General features: G+C 46.2%; 1 protein-coding gene across 16 annotated transcripts in view; it reads right to left on the bottom strand.

Annotated features, from left to right (window-relative positions):
* PTPRF (protein tyrosine phosphatase receptor type F) overlaps positions 1 to 20,705 on the bottom strand; it is a 534,777-nt gene that overhangs the window by 216,781 nt on the left and 297,291 nt on the right. For 11 of the 16 annotated variants that reach the window (XM_075616079.1, XM_075616086.1, XM_075616089.1 and 8 more), the window contains exon 1: positions 16,091 to 16,549. The exons of 3 other annotated variants lie outside the window; for them this stretch is intronic. The gene's annotated coding sequence lies outside the window, so the exon portion shown is untranslated. Of the gene's footprint in view, positions 1 to 16,029; positions 16,049 to 16,090; positions 16,551 to 20,705 lie in introns of those variants that run through there. 2 more of the 16 variants (XM_075616085.1, XM_075616083.1) reach the window with 2 other exon arrangements.

The raw sequence follows: 20,705 nt of genomic DNA, 5'->3' as shown, positions 1-20,705 counted from the left end.
CTGGGTAACTGTTACCTTTTTTTTACCAAAATCTGACACCTATAAGTCTTTGTAATTTATGTTTTAAAGTGAGACTTGGGGGGTTTGATTTCCTTTGTGTGATGTCCCTGTGTGATCAGTAAGCGCTTGTACAGCCAGAAACCCCCTCCCCCTTATCTTTACTGGGTCTCTGATAAGGACAGGGTTAGATAAGGGGAAAGAAAACACTTTATTGACAAACACTTCCCCATTCAGAGGCCCCCCGAAGACCGACGGTGTGGGACTCTACCTTTAAAAAGTTACATCGAGACTATTCCGAGGAGAAATTACATGATCACAACTCTAGTGCCGGGATCCCCACGGCACTCAAAGGGTTAAATGGAAAGGACCACCAAAATAAATAAAAAAGTACGAACCTGACAAGTATTAGTACATTTTATTTTTAAACTATTGATATTCCAAATGGTAAGCAAATGCTTTAGTAGGTTTCTATAGTCTTTATCCAGGGTCTTCCAGTAATGAAACTGTCAGTCTTCAGATACATTGTTTTTTTTGCTCTGTTCTTTGTTTGCAAAGTAATTATGGTGCTGCCATTAGTCAAATAGATAAATATAAGTAGCTGGATTGCCTGAATTCAGGGGGCCCAGAGAAAAGCCACACATTCTCACAAAATAAGGGGAGAAAGGGAAAAGAAAGTGAGGGGGGGGAAAGAGAGAAGTGAGGGGGGGGAAGAGAGAGTTTAGCAGGAGGGGGGGAGAAGAGAAGAAAGCGAGGGGGGGGGGAGAAGAGAAGAAAGCGAGGGGGGGGGGAGAAGAGAAGAAAGCGAGGGGGGGGAGAAGAGAAGAAAGCGAGGGGGGGGAGAAGAGAAGAAAGCGAGGGGGGGGAGAAGAGAAGAAAGCGAGGGGGGGGGGAGAAGAGAAGAAAGCGAGGGGGGGGGGGGAGAAGAGAAGAAAGCGAGGGGGGGGGGGAGAAGAGAAGAAAGCGAGGGGGGGGGGAGAAGAGAAGAAAGCGAGGGGGGGGGGAGAAGAGAAGAAAGCGAGGGGGGGGGGGAGAAGAGAAGAAAGCGAGGGGGGGGGGGAGAAGAGAAGAAAGCGAGGGGGGGGGAGAAGAGAAGAAAGCGAGGGGGGGGGGAGAAGAGAAGAAAGCGAGGGGGGGGGAGAAGAGAAGAAAGCGAGGGGGGGGAGAAGAGAAGAAAGCGAGGGGGGGGAGAAGAGAAGAAAGCGAGGGGGGGGAGAAGAGAAGAAAGCGAGGGGGGGAGAAGAGAAGAAAGCGAGGGGGGGAGAAGAGAAGAAAGCGATGGTGGGGGGGGAGAGAAGGAAGCGATGGCGGGGGGAGGAAGAGAGAAGAAAGCGATGGTGGGGGGGGAAGAGAGAAGAAAGCGATGGTGGGGGGGGAAGAGAGAAGAAAGCGATGGTGGGGGGGGGGGGGGAAAGAGAAGAAAGCGATGGTGGGGGGGGGAAGAGAGAAGAAAGTGAGGGGAGGAAAGAAACAAAAGCAAGGGTGGGGGGAGAAGAGAAAGAAAGTGAGGGTCAGGGGAGAGAAGAAAGCGGGGTGGGGGGAGAGAAGAAAGCGGGGGGTGGGAGAAAGAAGAAAGCGCGGGGGGAAGGGGTGGGGGAGAAAGAGAAGAACGTGAGGGGAGAGAGACAAAATAAATATATAGCAACAACCTCACTGCAGAGCAACTGAAGGGGTTAATCTATACAGCTATCAAATGCAACCCTGACTAAATTATCTCTGCTCCAGTGTCTGTCCTCTGCAGGCTTGTGACACGTTCCAATTAAGACAACTAATTAGCCCTTCTTAAACCCCAGAATCAGATACAAAACGCAGCTTTAAGTAATTTCCATCTGAAGAGAGAAGGTGGAGGAAAGAGACAGAGGAACAGGGAGAAAGATGAGCATAGGAGATATTTAACCCATCAGATCCCGAATACAGAAACGCTGCCATCTTAGTACTTAGGAAATGCAGCATGTATTGCATATTTTGCAGTGAAACTTTTGGGGAGTAAATGTACATTTATCTGAATCCACGAAACAACCATTAAAAATAGAAGAAATGGTAAATATATCTTCATGTGTTATATTTCTGAGGGCTTTAATACCACGTCAGTAATATTTCTGCATAATACTGGTTTGAGTTGACATCACCTAATGTAACTTACTGAACATATCACTGTCATTAGTTCAAGCAATGGGGCCAATTGCGTGAGAATTAGGTGTCTGCTTAGAACCAACTACAGACCAGCATGTAGTCTCTGGTCTTTCCCTGATAGAGCAACAGGCACATTGCACGGTCTCAACTCATGTTTGGGGAAATATTCGCTTCACACCAGAGGGAGCAGGAGCTGACGAAATCCTTGCTGTTCTACAGCAGGGCTGCTCAACGTCAGTCCTCAAGTCTCCCCACCAGTTCAGGTATGCAGGATATACCAGCTTCAGCACAGGTGGCTCATTGAGCAGGGATATCCTGAAAACCTAACCTGTTGAGGGGGTGGTGGGGGCACCTTGAGGACTGAAGTTGAGCACGCCGGTTCTACAGGAGTATGAACCAATACAGAGGAGAACATTGTATAGACCAGCAGTCCCCCCCTTGCGTCTAATGATGCGGGGTCATGTGACCCGTGGCGTCATTTGACGTCACGTCTCCATGGCAACGGGAGTCATTTGACGCCGCGTTGTCATAAAGACGCGTGACCAGAGCCTGGTAATTACGTTTACAGAAGCCTCGCGCACTCAGTCGCGGGGCCTTTGTAAACGCCGCGCCCCCGCCAGAAAAGTCTCGGGCCCCCCAGTTTACGCACCGCTGGTATAGACAGTATGAGAGAATGGGGGGGGGGGTATGACCAAAAGAGGGCTGGATTCTGTATCAAACCAGGGACTCACTGGAGACCCAGGCTGCCCTCAAAATGATCCACAGCTGTGAGAACTCAATGACCTGAATAAGTGTAGGCCAAAAGAGAGAAAAAAAAACTGTTTAAGGTACAATCCCTGAACGCTGACCTAAACGCGTCGTAAATAATTGAACAAAGTAATTGACATCCTTAGACATGTGACCGTTTATATTTCTTTGGACATTAAGTGGGATCTTCTTTTTCTTTGGGTTCCTCTGAATTAGGGATGGGTTTTTTTTGTCAATCATCTGTATCCTCAACACGTATCCCACCCAGTCCTGATCAGAAAAACAATAACGGGACAGGACGATGGGGGAAACAGGTGAGCTTTGCTTGTGCAAACTCTCTATGAACACACAGCGACACCAGAAAAAGGGAGCAGCCAGAGGGGAATCAAACCTCTCCCAACTCTCAGCCCCTGCCTAATTTACAAGCCAAGTTTATTAAAAAAACGATTTACAATACCTATGTGTGTTAGCGTCAATCACCCAGATGTAATCCTTGAAACCGGTTGCTTGCATTGGGACGCTGGTCCTAGGAGGGACTTCCCCTATAATATAGGTCAGAGGTGCAGTCCTCAAGGCCTACCAACAGGTCAGGTTTTCAGGATATCAGGTGGTTCAATCAGGGGCTCAATCTTCAACAGCAGGGATATCCTGAAAACCTGACCCGTTGGTAGCCCTTGAGGACCGGAGTTGGCCAACCCTGACATATGTTCTGACTTCACAGAGTAACACCCCAGGAAGTTCTTTAAACGTATCAAGTTGGCAATGAGTGCAGCGCAAGCCGAATGAGGGAGCCTGGACAAGCTCGCACTGCTATCCAGAAAAAAAGGTTCAAAACCTGAGCGGCCAGAAAGCAAAGCTGACCGGCAGCAGCAGAGGGATTAACATTACAATGCTCTGTGGGGCTCACACACTAATAGATAAGGGTTAAGACTCTGTGTTACGGTGTGAAACAGTTTCAGCACACTGATAAAAATCATATTAGCAGACATGGAGAGGCTCATTGTTCCAGCATGGAGGAGGGCTTCCTTGTAGCCGCTCTCTGTCCTGCTTGTTCACACAGCTCCTGACAAATCCACCCCCCGCCTACACTCACGCACCTCTCACCGCTCGGTGATGTAATGCTGACATTGCCAGCTTTCAGCAAAGTGTACGCAGGGAGCCCTCACCCCAGCCACTCTTTACATGAGAGGGGCGGAGGGGGGGGGGGAGTCTTAATCACCTCAGGCACGTAAGGATTTTCACATGAACTCTGTTCTGCGCTTTCACAGAATTCAGTCTTGCCAGGTGGGGCTAGGTACAACGGGATATTGCAGGAGGCAGCTTGTTTGTAAAAGAGGTTAAGACACTAGCTAGCCTCTGAAGTGGGAAGACACGTGTGTGTATATATACATACATATACATAACGCATGCAGTAGACTGCAGCGCTCACTTTGATAGGAAAACAACAAGTGCAGTGATAATAAAGTGACTGGGCAATAAAAAGTACTCGTGCTGAAAAAGTTTCAACCCGATGACGTCAGGGAGTGACGCGGCTACTGGGAGGTGCCATAGCTGTTCCAACGTTCACAATCTGGTGTGCTGATATCCGCTAGTTGGGAGGATCTGGTTACGAGTCCAAGTCCAGAGAATTAACCCTACGCGTTTTGCTTATAACAATCTTCTTCAGGGGTGAAGCTTTAACTCTAATTGACCTAGCATTACAATTGACTATATCACAATATCACTAAGGGGGACATTACTCTGACAAACCCCACTGACATTGCAAATGCATTCAATGATTACTTTGTGGGGTGTGCCACTAACTTATTAGCGAAACGCAGCCCAAACCACAAACCTGAATCTCATCCTGGGTGTACCCCTACAGTCCCACCCCCTCCCAACACTGCCCACAATTTTCAATTTGGCCCAGTATCCGAAGAGGAGATTACACAAGCGCTCCTCAAACTAAAACTAAGCAGCCAATGTGGACCCGACTTACTACAATCTAGGTTCCTAAGACTTGGTGCCCCAGCCATTGCCAAATCAATTGCTTCCATAGTCAACTCTATGACTCTATGACTCTATGACTGCAGGCCATATCCCTATGACCTGGAAAACTGCCAGAGTGGCCCCAATCTTCAAAAGTGGGGACAAAAACACTGTCTCAAACTACAGGCCAATCTCACTTCTCCCAATTCTATCCAAAGTCATGGAAAAATGTGTCCACTCCCAATTAAGCGATTACTATAACAAGACAAATTTCCCTAGCCAATTCCAATCTGGCTTTCGTCCCAAACACTCCACCGTAACTACCCTGCTAAAAGTTTTCAATGATTTTGCAAATTTTCCTAGATTTTCCAAAGGCTTTTGATACTGTTGATCATGCTATCCTGCTTAACAAACTCCAGAGCTCTGGAATAGGGAAACATGCTTTAAACTGGTTTCAGTCCTACCTATCAGGTAGATCCCAACATGTGTCCATCTCAGGCTCTAACTCCAACCCCCTGGATATCACCTGTGGTGTCCCGCAAGGCTGTTCTGGGGCCCCTACTCGTCTCAGTGTTCATCAATGATCTTCCCACAGCTTGTCAGGAAGCCTCAATACACATGTATGCAGATGACACAATCCTATATGCACACAGCCATAGCCTCTCTGACCTTCAACACATACTTCAGTCTGACTTTTTGAGACTCGAAAACTGGATTTCCCAAAACAAACTGTTTTTAAACACCGACAAGACTGTAACAATGGTATTTGGGACCAAGACTACATTTTTAAAGCTTCCAGCGACTGAGCTTCAGATTAGAACCAACGCTAACACCACTTGTTTTTAGGAAAGGCGTAAGTTTGTACCTATTAAATATCTCAATGTTTTCCATTCAGTTTAGATAGGTGAAATTCTGCCTAGGGCTGCACCGGTAGAGAAATGGAGGAAAAACTTGCAAAGTAGATTTATTTTAGCTTTAAAGAAGTTTAAAGCAGCAACCGCACCTAAAATATATTTATTAGTGTTTGTAGGTTCCATAGTTACCAAGATACTTAACTATTTCATACAGCGCTTTTCTCCCAATGGAACTCAGAGCGCGTCACAATTACAGTATAGTGCGCGGGACGTAGCACATAGGAATTTTACACACAGTGCCTACCCAGCTAAGCTTACAATCAATGTTTCTGGTGCCTGAGGCACAGGGAGATAAAGTGATTTGCCCAAGGTCACAAGGAGCCGACACCGGGAATTGATTCCCCTGATTCAAACTCAGTGTTTTTGTTTATTTACAGTCAGTGTCTTTCCTCACTGAGCCGCTCTCAGAGCATTTAAATAGATGTCCGAAAGAAAACCACAACCGATGCCGATGCAGCTTCCTATTGGCCCGCAATATTTGAAATCGGAGCAAGTAGAAACACTGGTAAGTATCACTGGAACCATATGCTGGAAAATAAAAATAATAATAATAATAATTAAAAATAATATTAATTAAAAAAAAAAAAAAACAACGAGCAGATGGGATTGCTGCTTTCAATTTGTAAATAAGAGCAAAAAAGAGTGACATTAACCCCTCTGTTACTGGAGGGTAGCTTTGAAATGTGGCAGTAACAAGGTCCGTACGGCGTTCCATCACAACTCTACCATGGACAGCCTCACCTATAATATAGTGTAAGAGTTAAATGAAACATGCCACAACCCCCGCACCCAAGACAGCATTATTAGCATTTGTGGCCCAATGTCCTTGCTTGCACTGCCCTGTTGAGCACAGCTCATGTCAGGACAGGCCACTGCCATTCCTTTTGTGCAGGTGGGGGAGGGAGCGATGCAAGAACAAAAGTATCTATTGTGACTCTCTGTGCTCCTCCCATAGAGCAGAGACTTTCAGGGAGAACAATGCAAAGCAACGCAGACAAACTTCAAGGTTCCGGTTTGCTCACTAACAAAATCACACATGGCTAGTTCTCCATTTGAATATATACATAGGACTATTTTTGCAGGAGATTAACAAGATCCATACAGTGATTATTAGGAATTAGGCTGGAATTAACTGAAAGTTGTGTTAATATACATTAACATTAATCTACCACATTTAATAACAACAACTTTATTTCACATAGCACTTTTCTCCCAATGCGACTCAAAGTGCTTACAGCATAGTGCGCAGTGCGCAGAGCATTGAATTGTTTTATTTCATTTTTTACAGACACGGTCCCTGCCCCGTGGAGCTTACAATCTATAATTTTGGTGCCTGAGGCACAGGGAGATAAAGTGACTTGCCCAAGGTCACAAGGAGACAACACCGGGAATTGAACCAGGTTCCCCTGCTTCAAACGCAGTATCATTGGTTTACAGTCAGTCAGTAAACTGCGGTTTAGATACAAATTACGTTGTTTAGGGCTCCAGCACCATTTTCCTATAAAAAAAACCCTGATTTAAAGAATTGATGTGAAGACCTTTTTTAAAGGGATTTCCAAAATGCCAATCATTGTGATGCTCTAAAACCTGATTTATAAGTGAGCCCTGGGTCACTGGTATTGTGGAATTCTCTCTATTAGGCAGTTCAAGCCTCTAGTCTAGAGAAAGCATTGTATTGGATCTCCCAAGACGGTTCTTACTGTGCTTTTTGCAGTTAAGTTTTTGTGCCAAAATTAGCAAAGACTACTCAACTTATTTTGAATAAACAAGAAGCATTAAAACAGGAACAGAAGGTATTATATGACAGAGGACGTGCTTTGGTGCAACTACAATATATTTGTCTGGGACGGCATCTTTGGACCGTGCAGAACACTTTGCAACATAAGTTGCAGTGATGTGGAGGCAGCTTCACAAGTGTCTTTATTTTTACTGAATTCTGGCAGAATTAGGCATCCCTCCAAAAATGCTTTTACATCAATATTTCTCCAAAATAGCATGCTAGCTGAGGATTTCACAATGAAGAATATATTTATGACACAAACAATTTGCACAAAAAAAAATCAGCCAAAGGTATATTGTACTAAAACGACCTCTTTCCAGGCACAGATCTCAAGAGGGTTTTAGGAGCACGTAGGCGTATGATGTCCGAGACATTTGTTAGTTTATAATGTTTGGTTAAGCAAATACAAATACCACTTGTGAGTTGGGTTGCCAGGTGTCCAGTATTGAACTGGACTGTCCTGTATGGACACTGTTCAGTAAAAAAAAATTAAAAAATGAGGTAATACGGGACATGTGTATACCGGTATTACCTCTCTGGACATAGTGTCGAGAGCGTCGCACCCTTCACCATTGTGTCCAATATTTTTGGAGAAGCCACCTGGCAACCCTACTTGTGAGCACCTTCACCACAAACCTGCCTTTCCCCATTATCTCTTGGCATACAATGATTCCACTGCAGCCAGGGATTCTGGGTAAGGACATGCAAAGGAGCCAGGGTTAGTGCTCGTTCTGAAAGCTGTCCTGCACATCCCAACAAGGTCATCCACACATTCTGCAGCTACAATTCCCCTGATTCGAGGCTCCTCTCAGGCACCGATGGTGGGATACAGTATGCATACAACGCAACAGGCACAATTGATTCTGGACAGGGTGAGACAATAATCTCATCAGATTTTACTTCTCCAAGAACTCTCACTTCAATGACAGTAGTTTTGCCAGCCAGCCCCTGCTCCCTTTTATTTTATTTTAATATTTATTAGGTATTCTGTATAAACTAAACTCTTGGAAGCCTAACAAAAAGTTACCAAATCATTTTCCATTCTTAACCCTTTTCTCAAGGGACACTGCCCTGCTTGCAACATGAAACCTAAAAACGGTACAAATAAATGCCTTTACATACGATGAGCACACCACACTACAAACAGGATCATTGGGTTTAGTCTGCTTTCACAGCTCCAATGGGCAAAGGGCAATATGGATTTTTTCCAAACTATGCTATTCTTGGATCGCAGGCGCTGGGTCGGGTCGTATACAACCAATCCGACTGACTTCAGAAAGCAACAATGGCTCCTTCTCTCTGAATGCAGAAGAACCTGTTGCAATTATGCAATGAAATCCTAACCGTCACCAAGACACACAGGAAGGAGGAGGAGGCTGAACGCTCATGACACTTGGAAGATCACGAAAGCCTGGGGGAGTGTAGGAGAGCAGCGGAGTGCAAACCTCACATGGTTTGAAAGCCATTGTCCGAGTGGAAATACGTTGTCCAGCACAGAAGATATTTTGCCTTACAAGGTCACCCAAGGACGCACCGTAGGCCAAATTTATAGTAGGGGCGACGCGACCGTGTGACGTCAGCCGTCCTATAGCGATTCCTGCACTCTGGTGTAGGAGACCAGAGATCGTGGCCGGGGGGGCGGGGGGGCGTGGCCGTGAGCGGTTCGCCCTCATTGGCTGAACCGCTCACGTGTTACGTAACGTCACCCCTCGATCGCTGGAAATATCAAAATCTTCTGGCTTCCAGCGATCGCGACGTCACGCGGTCGCGCCCACTATGGGCACCCGCGACGGACAACGTGTACTTGCTACGGCGCTGCGCAACGTCGCAGTCACTATAACATCATTACTACTTTGGAGACAAATTGTGTAAAACCAACACAGCAGTTGCGTATTACAGAAGTTATTGTTTTATGTAACCATAAAATCCCCAAAAAGATACGGTTTTACCATATCCGATGGAATATACACTTCATATGCTCGTACGGGCGATTTGTCCTGCTGCTGAAATGTTAAACCCATGAATTTCAATTATTTTAAGTCCCCCCACAAACTGCTCATTGTTTGTTTCATGACGCCATAGGCCAAATGGGAGATTCCCCAGTATATATATTTAGAGATCACTTGGCGTCAAGGTGTATCTGCTGCTAAAAGCATGGTATGTATGTACAGTATGTATTGTTTATTTTTAAGATTTTTTCACTATAATTATTAGGGCACTTATGGTTTTTAATAAAACACACAATCCCAGCAATCTCTAACCCCAGAACCCACCACATCATATAATATATATATTATATTATATCAAAAGGAGTGCTACGGAGTGTGGCCAAATGTATACAACAAAAGACTAACATACTCAATTCTACATCCAATGTGACAAAATACATAGTTAAATACCTCAATGTTAGTATTCTCATGAATAAGGGTCATTCAGTTAAACCCGTTGGCCAAAGCGTTAAAATCCTGCAGCCACGTCACGGCATGACCAGTATGCAGGTCCGAACACTACCTGTGAACATTCTCATTAACCTCTGCAGTGGAGGGAGAATGGCCACAATGGACCTGTCCTGCACAGGTACATGGAAAAACCTGCTGGGTTTTAACCAGTTATAACTGCATTGTAGTTCATATATAGCCCGTAGGCACTGCATGTATGTCACACAGCCCATGCTTTGGCTGCACTGTTATTTCCGCTCTTCTCTCTCGGCAGTGAAGGAAATACTGAACATAAGACCATATAAAATTGTTAGGGTAAGATCTTGACATGGTCGCAGGCTTGAAATATTTTGGCCAAAGGATTTAACTAAAATGACCTATACTTATGAAGAAAGAATATAGATAAAATACGTAATGTACTAAATGATATGTCAAGTTGGATGTAGAATTGGGGCCTTTTATGTCTCGATGTATAGCTTAGGGGTGCACAAACTTTTGGTGCTGAGCCCCCCAGCCTGCTCTCCCCCAGTGCACGCGCCCCCCCTTAGCATTTGTGCCGGCGTCAAATGACACCACGGGGTCACGTGACATGGCAACGAGTCGCCCGAAGCCGGCTGAATCAAGGTAAGTGAGTTACAGAGGCCTTGCGCGGTCCCCCGACATTTAATTTAAATGCCTTGAGGAAGAACGCGGGGTCTTTGTAACCACCGCGCCTCCCCCAAAAAGAAATCTCATGCCCCCCCAGTTTGCACACGCCTGGCTTAGGTCACAAACCCAGTAGCACTCCAAATAACACAGTGAATACCGCCAACCCTAAAGAATTTCCATTCCCATGTCTGCTGCCCAAGGCAGAGGGAGATAAAAGGATTTTCTCATTGTCACAAGGAGACCTGATACTGGGACTGGGACTCAGTTGAGGCACTTCAAAAAGCAGTGCTCTTACCACTAAGATATAGATATATACATATATAATAAATGTATGCCTAAAGCTAGACCAGTGGTTTTAAAAAAAAAAAAATGTTCATAAAGGAACTATAATTATATTGTGAAATTCTGCAGAACCCCAACAGTCTCTAATAGCACATCTGAGATCAGATGTATTGTAAGGAACCCCAACTCTCTCTCTAATAGCGCGTCTGAGATCAGATGCATTGTAAGGAACCCCAACCCTCTCTAATAGCGCGTCTGAGATCAGGTGCATTGTAAGGAACCCCAACCCTCTCTAATAGCGCGTCTGAGATCAGGTGCATTGTAAGGATCTCCAACCCTCTCTAATAGTGTGTCTAAGATCAGATGCATTGTAAGGAACCCCAACCCTCTCTAATAGCGCGTCTGAGATCAGGTGCATTGTAAGGAACCCCAACCCTCTCTAATAGTGTGTCTAAGATCAGATGCATTGTAAGGAACCCCAACCCTCTCTAATAGCGTGTCTAAGATCAGATGCATTGTAAGGATCCCCAACCCTCTTTAATACAGATGAAGACTCCGGTTCTGACCCGTTCTCCAGGGACGCTACGTGGGCAGTCCGCCAGCTGCCCGCGAGGGAATTCGTGCCTCCCCGCGGCGTGCATTCACCCGCTACTGCTCGTAAAAATCTGCGTGAAGTGCGCGCGGCGCAAGTTCCTGCGAGGAGGTCAAGAGGGAACCGGAGATTTCATCTGTAGCACGTCTGAGATGAGATGCCTTGTAAGGAACCCTAGCCCTCTCTAATAGATTTTTCTGCATTGGGTGCCATTTTCAAATAAACCTAAAAATTGCAGCAAACCAAAGGGTGCCTAGCAACTCCTGTTGAAAAACACTGAGCTAGAGACTATTGTGTCCCTGTTACTGACTTGTTTGGTGAAGTACCGAGTATAGTAGCAATGCTATACACAAATAATACTGTAGTAATAACAACATTAAAAAAAAAAAATCTTACAACCGGTAAATATTTGCAGAAGGATCTGGCCAAGTAAAGCAAAAGCCAGGTACCTGAACCTCCCAAACCAGTTTAATCGCCCTGTGCATTTATTTACAAGCTCTGAAGGCTGCAGGCTGCTCTAATCTTCCACTGAGCGAGTAATGCAAATCGCAGGTGGGGAGATATTAGAAGCAGGTGGCACAAAGCGCAGACAGCTGCAGGTTGAGGCTCACTTGTTAATAGAAGTTTCGATGATGTGTTCATTTTAAGAACGTCCCAACATTTTCGCAGAAAGAAAATGTTTGTGTTGTAAACTGAAAACATAAAAAAAAAAAAGCAACACCAGGCAATTAGTAGCAGCATAAATTAACCTGACATTTCAAGAAGCTGTGGGATTCGTGTGTTATAAATTCAGTGTCTGTGAAATGTGAGAGACAAGTCAGGCGTCGTTCAGACAGGCTGCTTCGGCAGCTTGCTAGCGTTCGCGCCCCCGACGCTCGCTCCTGCAGCGCAGCGATCTGCGCTCAAACTGCAAGAGCCAGATCGCAGCGTTTGGGGGCGTGACGGGGGCGTGTAACGAACGAGCCTTTATTGGCTGAACCAGCTCGCGTTTGAAACCCCAAATTGCAATTTGGGTTGTGGCGGTAAAATGTCACAGCGACAACACTGCACTTTGCCGCCGGTGGAGTTTTCAGTTTGAAAACTGCCACCGCACAACCCAAATTTGCGACGGACGTGCGCACGCACGACGCCGCATCGCCTTCTGTCTGAGCTCAGCCTAAGGCTAAGGCCCCGCTCCCAGAGTCAGCGCGCCCGCACTGCAGACAGGCGGGGCGCTGACATACACAGACCGCGATATGCGGTCTGTAGGGAGCGGGAGCCGGAGCAAGAGGTGGGCGGGAGAGGGAGGTTTGAGCGGGAGGGGGGGCGTGGCTTGAGCGGAGGGACCCGCTACTCTTCCCCCCCCTCCCTCCACGGGCTCGGGCTGGAGCTGCTGATGGTAAGCAACACACACACACGCAGGCACTCTCTCTCACACACACACACACACACACACACGCAGGCACTCTCTCTCTCTCACACACACACACACACACGCAGGCACTCACGCACTCAGGCACACACAGACAGGCATGCACACAGACAGAGGCAGGCACTCGCACTCAGGCACACACATATAGGCACGCACGCACGCACTCAGACACACACAAAGACAGGCACACACATACACAAACACAGATAGGCAGTCAGACACACATATACACACACAGACAGGCACTCACGCTGCTGTCCCTCCACACTCCTCCCCGCTCCCGAAGCCTCTCCTCCTCCCGAAGCCTCCCCTCCTCATTGGCTCACAGCCACACCACGTGACGCATCAACGCTAGGGATCACCATTCTCTTGTATCCGGTAGCGGCTGACGCGGCACAGCATGTAGTAAGCTGTGCAGCCAGGGGGGACCGGGACCGGCTCCGCAGGATTCCCCTGCTGGTGGGGAACGCCCGTGCAGCCGCCCGCGCCACCGAGCGCAGCGGTACCGAGGCCTAAGAGCTGGTGTACTGGAGCACGTATACAGATGTCTCAGGTGCCGTTTACTGTGAACAATGGATGACTTCACTTCCCTTCTACGCCAAGGGTGGGCAACTCAAGTCCTCACCGTCAGGGCTTCGACTGAGCCACCTGTGCTGAAGCAGGGATATCCTGAAAACCAGACCTGTTGGTGGCCGAGGACTGGAGTTGCCCACCCCTGTTCTCCAGTCTTGTAGAAAGCGGGCCTGAGTGTGACCAGTATCTGCTCTCCTTAAGCACAAATTTCCTTACGGCCAGGACCAAATCAGGTACAGTACCTCAGGCCTGCACAACTCCAGTCCCCGAGGGCCGCAAACAGGCCAGGTTTTCAGGATATCCCTAAATCAGCAAACCGCAAACCTGGCCTGTTTGCGGCCCTTGAGGACTGGAGTTGTGCAGGCCTGAGGTACATAATTCCAGCCCCATTATTTATTTCTGTTTTAGATGGACGGGAAACATCACAATTATTTTTCATTAACTCCCTTAAAGCTGCAGTTCAGGCAATATCCTGCATGTGTTTTTTTTAATAAATCAGTTCTGTAGTAAGAAAAAATACTTTTAGCATTTTCTGTTTTAAAAAAAAACAACAACTTTGAAAGACCAATTTTCTTGTATTCTATTTTAACAGGCATGCTTGTTCCTATAGCAATGATTTACATTCCCCATATTTAAAGATGTCACCAAACTTTGCCGATCAATAGACGGAGAACGAATTGACCGGCAGCTATACAGTTCTATAGGTAATTAGAGATTGCCCACATGAAACTATTGAAGTAAAAAAATAAATGAAAAAAAAAAAAGACAACTGCAGCTTTAAGAGGCCTGCTATGTACTGCTTTGGTACTCATGGGGTTAAAAAAAAATCCTGCCACATCCTTATTTTAAACAGGATCATTTATTGCAGTTTTAGATCTAGTCATTTTTATTTTGTGCAGGATCCACACTTGTCCTAAACAAACACACACACACACACACACACACACACACACACACACACACACACAGTCCTATAATTACAGTGTGGGAACCCCAGTCCCTAAAAATAAACATTTCTAAGCTCTGTGTATATCATCCAAACTAGACAAACATTTGGACCCCCAAATGGATCTACCATAGTTGCCAGGGTCACACAGTACATTATATACTACTACTGCTATAAAGAACAGATAAGAGCCCCACGCTCCACACGTACCAACCCTAGTAACTTGGAAAACTGAATACTATTTAAATGAGGCACCTTCCCATGCATTACTGTAGCCCTGGGGTGGGCAACTGCAGTTCTCAAGGGCCACCAAACAGATCATTTTTTTCCAGGATATCCCTGCTTCAGCACAGGTGGCTCAGTCTTCGATTGAGCCACCCGCGCTGAAGCAGGTATATCCTGAAAACCTGACCTGTTGGCCCTTCAGGGCTGGAGCTGATCACCCCTGCTATAGAGTCAGCTTAACCCTTGTGCATATTTCCCCACGTTCTCAGATTTACAGCAGCAAAACTATTTAACAGGAAAACAAAACCTAGCACAAATGAGGCCAACGTGTATGGTTCAAATAATGCACATCTCCATGAAGCATTAGGAATTAGGAAGCGAGCATGAACTCCTCATGTGGGGTTCCTCCGACCAATTCTTAAACTAGACTATGAATATGTAAGCAAAGCCTTAAAATAGAGCAGAGCCATGCAATGCAGAAACTCACTCCTCTCTGCCTGGGAAATAGCCTGATATCATTCTGCTGGCCACATTCCCAGCCAGAACGGACAAAGTGCAGCATTACAAGGATATACAATTAGCCTGGCAAGTAGAGACAGAAAGTGGATTTTTTTTTTTTAATCCGGTGTCCATTTTGCACGTGAATCAAACAGCAATAAAACATTCCTATCTGGGTAACCCCCAGCAGCCGGGCTTTACATGACCAAAAGCAAAACTTGGAGAGGAGCGAATTGCAACACATTGCTGCAGCAGGATTCAAGTAGGGGTTAAACATAGGTGTTTCTCCGTCCCCGAAACCAGTAGGGTTTGTCGGGGGAGGGGGGACGCAGTTCCTGTATCTTTTTCCATACAGGTTATTGCATTATTGTGATAATTTACAAAAAATATATTTTTTTTTAGATGTTTTATAAAATTAAAATGTAATAATTTATCTACACAAACAACAGATGCATAATGATTGAAATGTTAATGTGTGTATATTATTGTAAGTGTCCAACAATAATCCCCCCCCTTACAAAAGCTGGGCTTGCAAGCTGCTTCTCAGTAGTGTTCAATAAGGTGTATTGGGTTATTCCATGCTAAAAAAAAAAAAAGGACCGCTTTGTGCAGCCTTACCCATTATGCCAGGGGTGGCCAAGTCCAGTTCTCAAGGCCCACCAACAGGTCAGGTTTTCAGGATATTCAGGCTTCAGCGCAGGTGGTTGAGCCACCTGTGCCAAAGCAGGGACTGATTGAGCCACCTGAACTGAAGCATGGATATCCTGAAAACCTGACCTGTTGGTGGCCCTTGAGGACTGGGAGTTGGCCACCCCCCTGCCCTACGTGATTAACATCACATCTTACAAATGTAAAAGTTAAAAAGCCCCCCACACACCTAGCGGCAGCTGCAGCAGCAGCTCACTCGCTTGACACATGGTTTAAACAAGACAACTCACTCTTCTAGATCCAATCCAGGGAAAGATGCTGGTGTCCTAAGGAGCAGTCTCTTTGGTACAGATCTGAGCACCTGCTCCCCCGGGTGAAGCGCCTCCCTCGTCTCTTTAATCCACACGTGAAAAGACAGACGGGTCTCGCAGGGTAAAACAAAACAAGGGATTTGCACCTCCACCTTCCAACGTCTGATCCGCAGGAGTTCTCTTCATAAAGACCGGGTGGGGGGGAATATGGAAGTTGCTCTTTCCCGATGTAGCATCTGCCTCTCGCCGATCTCCCGATCGTGACATTTAATCCATGAGCCGGCGAGACGGGGCTACATCGCTGCCCTATCGGCTCCTGTGCAATATCGAGGAGGGGAGAGCAGGAATTACCTGCAGCAACACCCAGACTATCGGTTTCTAAAGAGAGCTTTCCTGCTCGAGTCCCTCACACCCTCCTCTCCTGCCAGCTGGGGTTTGGCTTAGCTGCACAATCCACGCCTCTCGCATTCAAGGGTGGCTTTTGTTTGACTTTAAAAAAAAAAAAAGGAAAGATGTTAACTCTTTCGCATGAAGCTGAAGCAGGTCTCGGGTGTCTGTTGTCTAGCTGGTTGTAGCGACCAAAAAAAAAACCCAACCGTTTTGTTATTCGCATTTTTATGCAGCATTAGAGCGGCCGGTAGGCTGGGGGGAAAAAACAGGTTTATCTTGGTGGGTTGCGATGCTTCTCATTGGGGCGGGCGGCGAACTGAATTTCGCTCGATAAAGTTCCCCGTTTTCTCCTTCGACAACACTCTCTTTATAGGTAGTCTAGAGCAGGGGGTGGGAAATTCCAGTCCTCAAGAGCTACCAACAGGTCATCTATGCAGGCGATTCCCTGCTTCAGCACAGGCGGCTCTGATTGAGCCACCGGTGCTGAAGCAGTCAGACTGAGCCACTGATTGAGCCACCTGTGCTGAAGCAGGGACTGATTGAGCCACCTGTGCTGAAGCAGGGACTGATTGAGCCACCTGTGTTGAAGCAGGGACTGATTGAGCCACCTGTGCTGAAGCAGGGACTGATTGAGCCACCTGTGTTGAAGCAGGGACTGATTGAGCCACCTGTGTTGAAGCAGGGACTGATTGAGCCACCTGTGTTGAAGCAGGGACTGATTGAGCCAAATGTGCTGAAGCTGGGATATCCTGAAAACCTGACCTGTTGGTGGCACTTGAAGACTGGAGTTGCCCACCGCTGGTCTAGACACTAAAAAATGTGTTTAGCCGAACGTCAAATGTTCTTTTATATTTGATTTTATTTCTCCGTTTCTAATGGTTACCGTTTGACTGATGGCGAGAATGTATCTATATGTATTTTTTTTTTAAATATTGAGTATTGATAATCACCTGTGTGTTTGTGTATTGATAGATAGATAAATAGATTTGCCAATAGATTTATATCTATTAGGCGACGTCCATGGTGTGGGAGACCGCACGGTGGCGTCCGCACGGGGTGCGATCAGATTGCCTTAAGGCAGTGATCGAGCCCATAGACCGCGCGGGCGGAGGCAGGAGGGGGCGCGCGTTGCGCAAGAAATCAGTTTAAACTTTTTCTTGGCGTGACGCAGGTCACCAGAGCGGTTCGCCCAATGAGGGCAAACCAGCTCCGTGACGCCCCTAGGATCGCCCCCACCATGGACAGGGAAAGCACCCGCTTCACGCGGGTGACTTCACAGCCTCTTCACTGTGTGTGTGTGTGTGTGTGTGTGTGTGTGTGTGTGTGTTTAGTTATGGTGGGTAAAAAAAAGTGACAAAAACCCTTTCCATAAAGCAAATAGCAAATGGAAATATACGGTATGCTCATCTGCATGTCTTAAGACAGGTCTGCAAACCCGCCTTTCACCATTATCACCCAGCACACAGCACTTCCACTGCAGCAAGGGATTCTGGGAAATGACATGCAAATGAGCACACAGTGCCACCTTTTGCTTCAAAATCATATAACATGGTCCCCTGTAAGCTTATGCTTGCTGCATTTCACAGCTTTTGAGCACAGCCTGGGTTAAGATGCATAGTGTGTGTGTGTGTGTGTGTGTGTGTGTATGTATATATATATATATACATACAGTATATAATCTCCTGCTTTTCACCATTATCACCTAGCATACAGTGCTTCCACTGCAGCAACCTGTCTAAGGCTGGGGCATGGTGCCTTCGCCCATGTGCAGGCTGGTCAGTGAGCGGGCGCTTACCTGGCCATGGTGGACGGGCCGTGGGGAGAGTGCAGAGGGGCGTCACAGAGCTGGTTCGCCCACGTGACCGGCCTGTCGTGCCAAGAAATCAGTTTGAACTGACTTATTGCACAACGCGCACCCCCTCCCGCTTCCAACCGAACGCCACATGGACACGAACACTGCCTTAAGGCAGTCTGTTTGCTCAGCGTCCGCACAGTCTGCTGTACCATGGCCCCAGCCTAAGAGATGTGAATTTGCTCACAACTAATATAATAATTATATATATATATATATATATATATATATATATATATATATATATATATATATATATATACATACACACACACACACACACACATACACACACATACACACACACACACACACACACACACACACACGGGCCCCAGTCATGCAGCGGGTTCCATTCTAAGGACCCGCCGCAAAGCGAAAATCGCCGGAAAGTGGAACCGGCGATTTTCGTTATGTGTGCATGCGCAGACCGGCAACGCGCCGTTCTACGCATGCGCAACATCGGCAAAAAAAAAACATTCTGCGCATGCGCTCCCCCAGACCGGCCCGTTCTGCGCATGCGCAGACATGGTGGCCCCCTTCTCGGTACCGCCGTATCGGCGGATCGCCGAAAAGCGGGACCTTGCTGTATACAGGACAGGCACTCCTTCCTATATGCAAAAAAGTGACATTTATTGACTCAACTTTTCGGACCTTTATCAAGAGCCCCGTGGGGACCCAAACGTTGAGTCAATAAATGTCACCTTTTTGCATATAGGTGTGCCTGTCCGGTTTTCCTTTCCTGTGTCCTTTTGGACAGTATGCACCCTGCCTTTACCTTTATTTTTTATTCTGTTCTGTGTGTGCCCTGTTTCTGATTATATATACTGTATTTCAGCAGCTGCCTGGGTGCTCTGAAGCATGTATATTTTCTTTAAAAAGATATTCAAAATAAATGTATTCATTACCTGCAATGCATACAAAGCACAGGCGAGCAGTGATAAATAAAATTGTGCTGTCCGTGTCTTCGGGGGCTTGTGTCTCCATCTCCTGCAATATGCAGGACAAATAGAAGGGTTTTTTTTTCCCCCCTAAGAGATTGATTGCAGGATAGAAAAACAAAGGGAGATAATTCCCTTTCAGATGTCTGTAGGGTTAAAACGAGACACTGCCAAACAAGACTGGTGCAAGCCCTGGGCGGCCGGAGAGGATAAAAGTACATTCTTGTCGTGAGAGCACCTTTTGAAAAAAGGCACAAAAGAAGCCATTCCCACTGCAAGAACAAATCGCTGATAAGAACTGTATGTGAAAGGCCTTATCCTGCCCCCCCCCCCCCCCCCCCCATGAAAACCTGATCCTGCCAGGACAGAGGCAGCAAAACATACAAATTGTTTTCACAATGGCTTTAACACGTTAGGATAGGGTGCCGGACATATTCAGAACGTACTTTACTGCAATGACAGGACACTGTATATGTTTTAAAGCTGCAGACCAAGCTATATCCTACGTGTTTTTTTTTTTTTTTTTTTTTAAATAAATCAGTTCTGTACTATGAAAAAATACTTGTAGCATTTTTTTTTAAACAACTCTGGCATTTTTAATATATTATAATGTAAGAAGCATTTTTTTGTTTCTATAGCAACCGTTTACAATGTCACATCCCCTTCCTCTTCTGAAACAGGCTCTGGCACACCCCTTTTTGAGCCCGGCCCTCTCTCTAGAAGTGCACCAATTGTACAGTATCTAGTGGCTGCCTGGTCACATGATCTTCCCTACAGAACTTTGCATCTTTGGTTCTCTTCTGCTGCTCTGACAGCCATTTAGTGAACCACCGAGCCGAATCTTCGCCGATCGATCACAGGAGAACAGATCGATCAGCAATTTAGCTAATTACTGATCATTGTGTGGATTGTATTGATGCACATATTAAAGGGGATTTAAAATAAAAAAAAAACGCAGCTTGGACTGCGGCTTTAAAGGCACTAATAATTCCCGACATGAAGAACCTAAATCTGATTTTAAAGGTATATCGATATAAAGGGACTTTCCCATGAGATGGATGTAGGTCTCAAACTGGTTTCTCCCACTTCAGAGGCAGAGCCATTACTGTGCTACTCATTCCACCTCCTACATAGTCACATCTTGTAGGGATGCAGACTTGTAGTGGAGTATCCTTTTTCCAATTCTTAATCCAAATAGGTTCAAGCTGCCAGTTTTTATTTTATTTTTTGTTTTTTCCCATTCAATATGGGCATCAATACAATCTGCACACTGACAAGTGATTAGCTAAGCTGCAGATCGAGCCGTTCTCCTGTACCTGTAATCGATCGCTTTGCTCGGGGTTATTTAATTCAGTTATTGCTGGACTACATTACCCACAATGCAAAGTTCTGTGGGGAAGATCATGTGACC

Source organism: Ascaphus truei, chromosome 10 (assembly GCF_040206685.1).
Source record: "Ascaphus truei isolate aAscTru1 chromosome 10, aAscTru1.hap1, whole genome shotgun sequence".
Taxonomy (NCBI): domain Eukaryota; kingdom Metazoa; phylum Chordata; class Amphibia; order Anura; family Ascaphidae; genus Ascaphus; species Ascaphus truei.
This window is presented reverse-complemented; position numbering and strand designations above follow the sequence as displayed.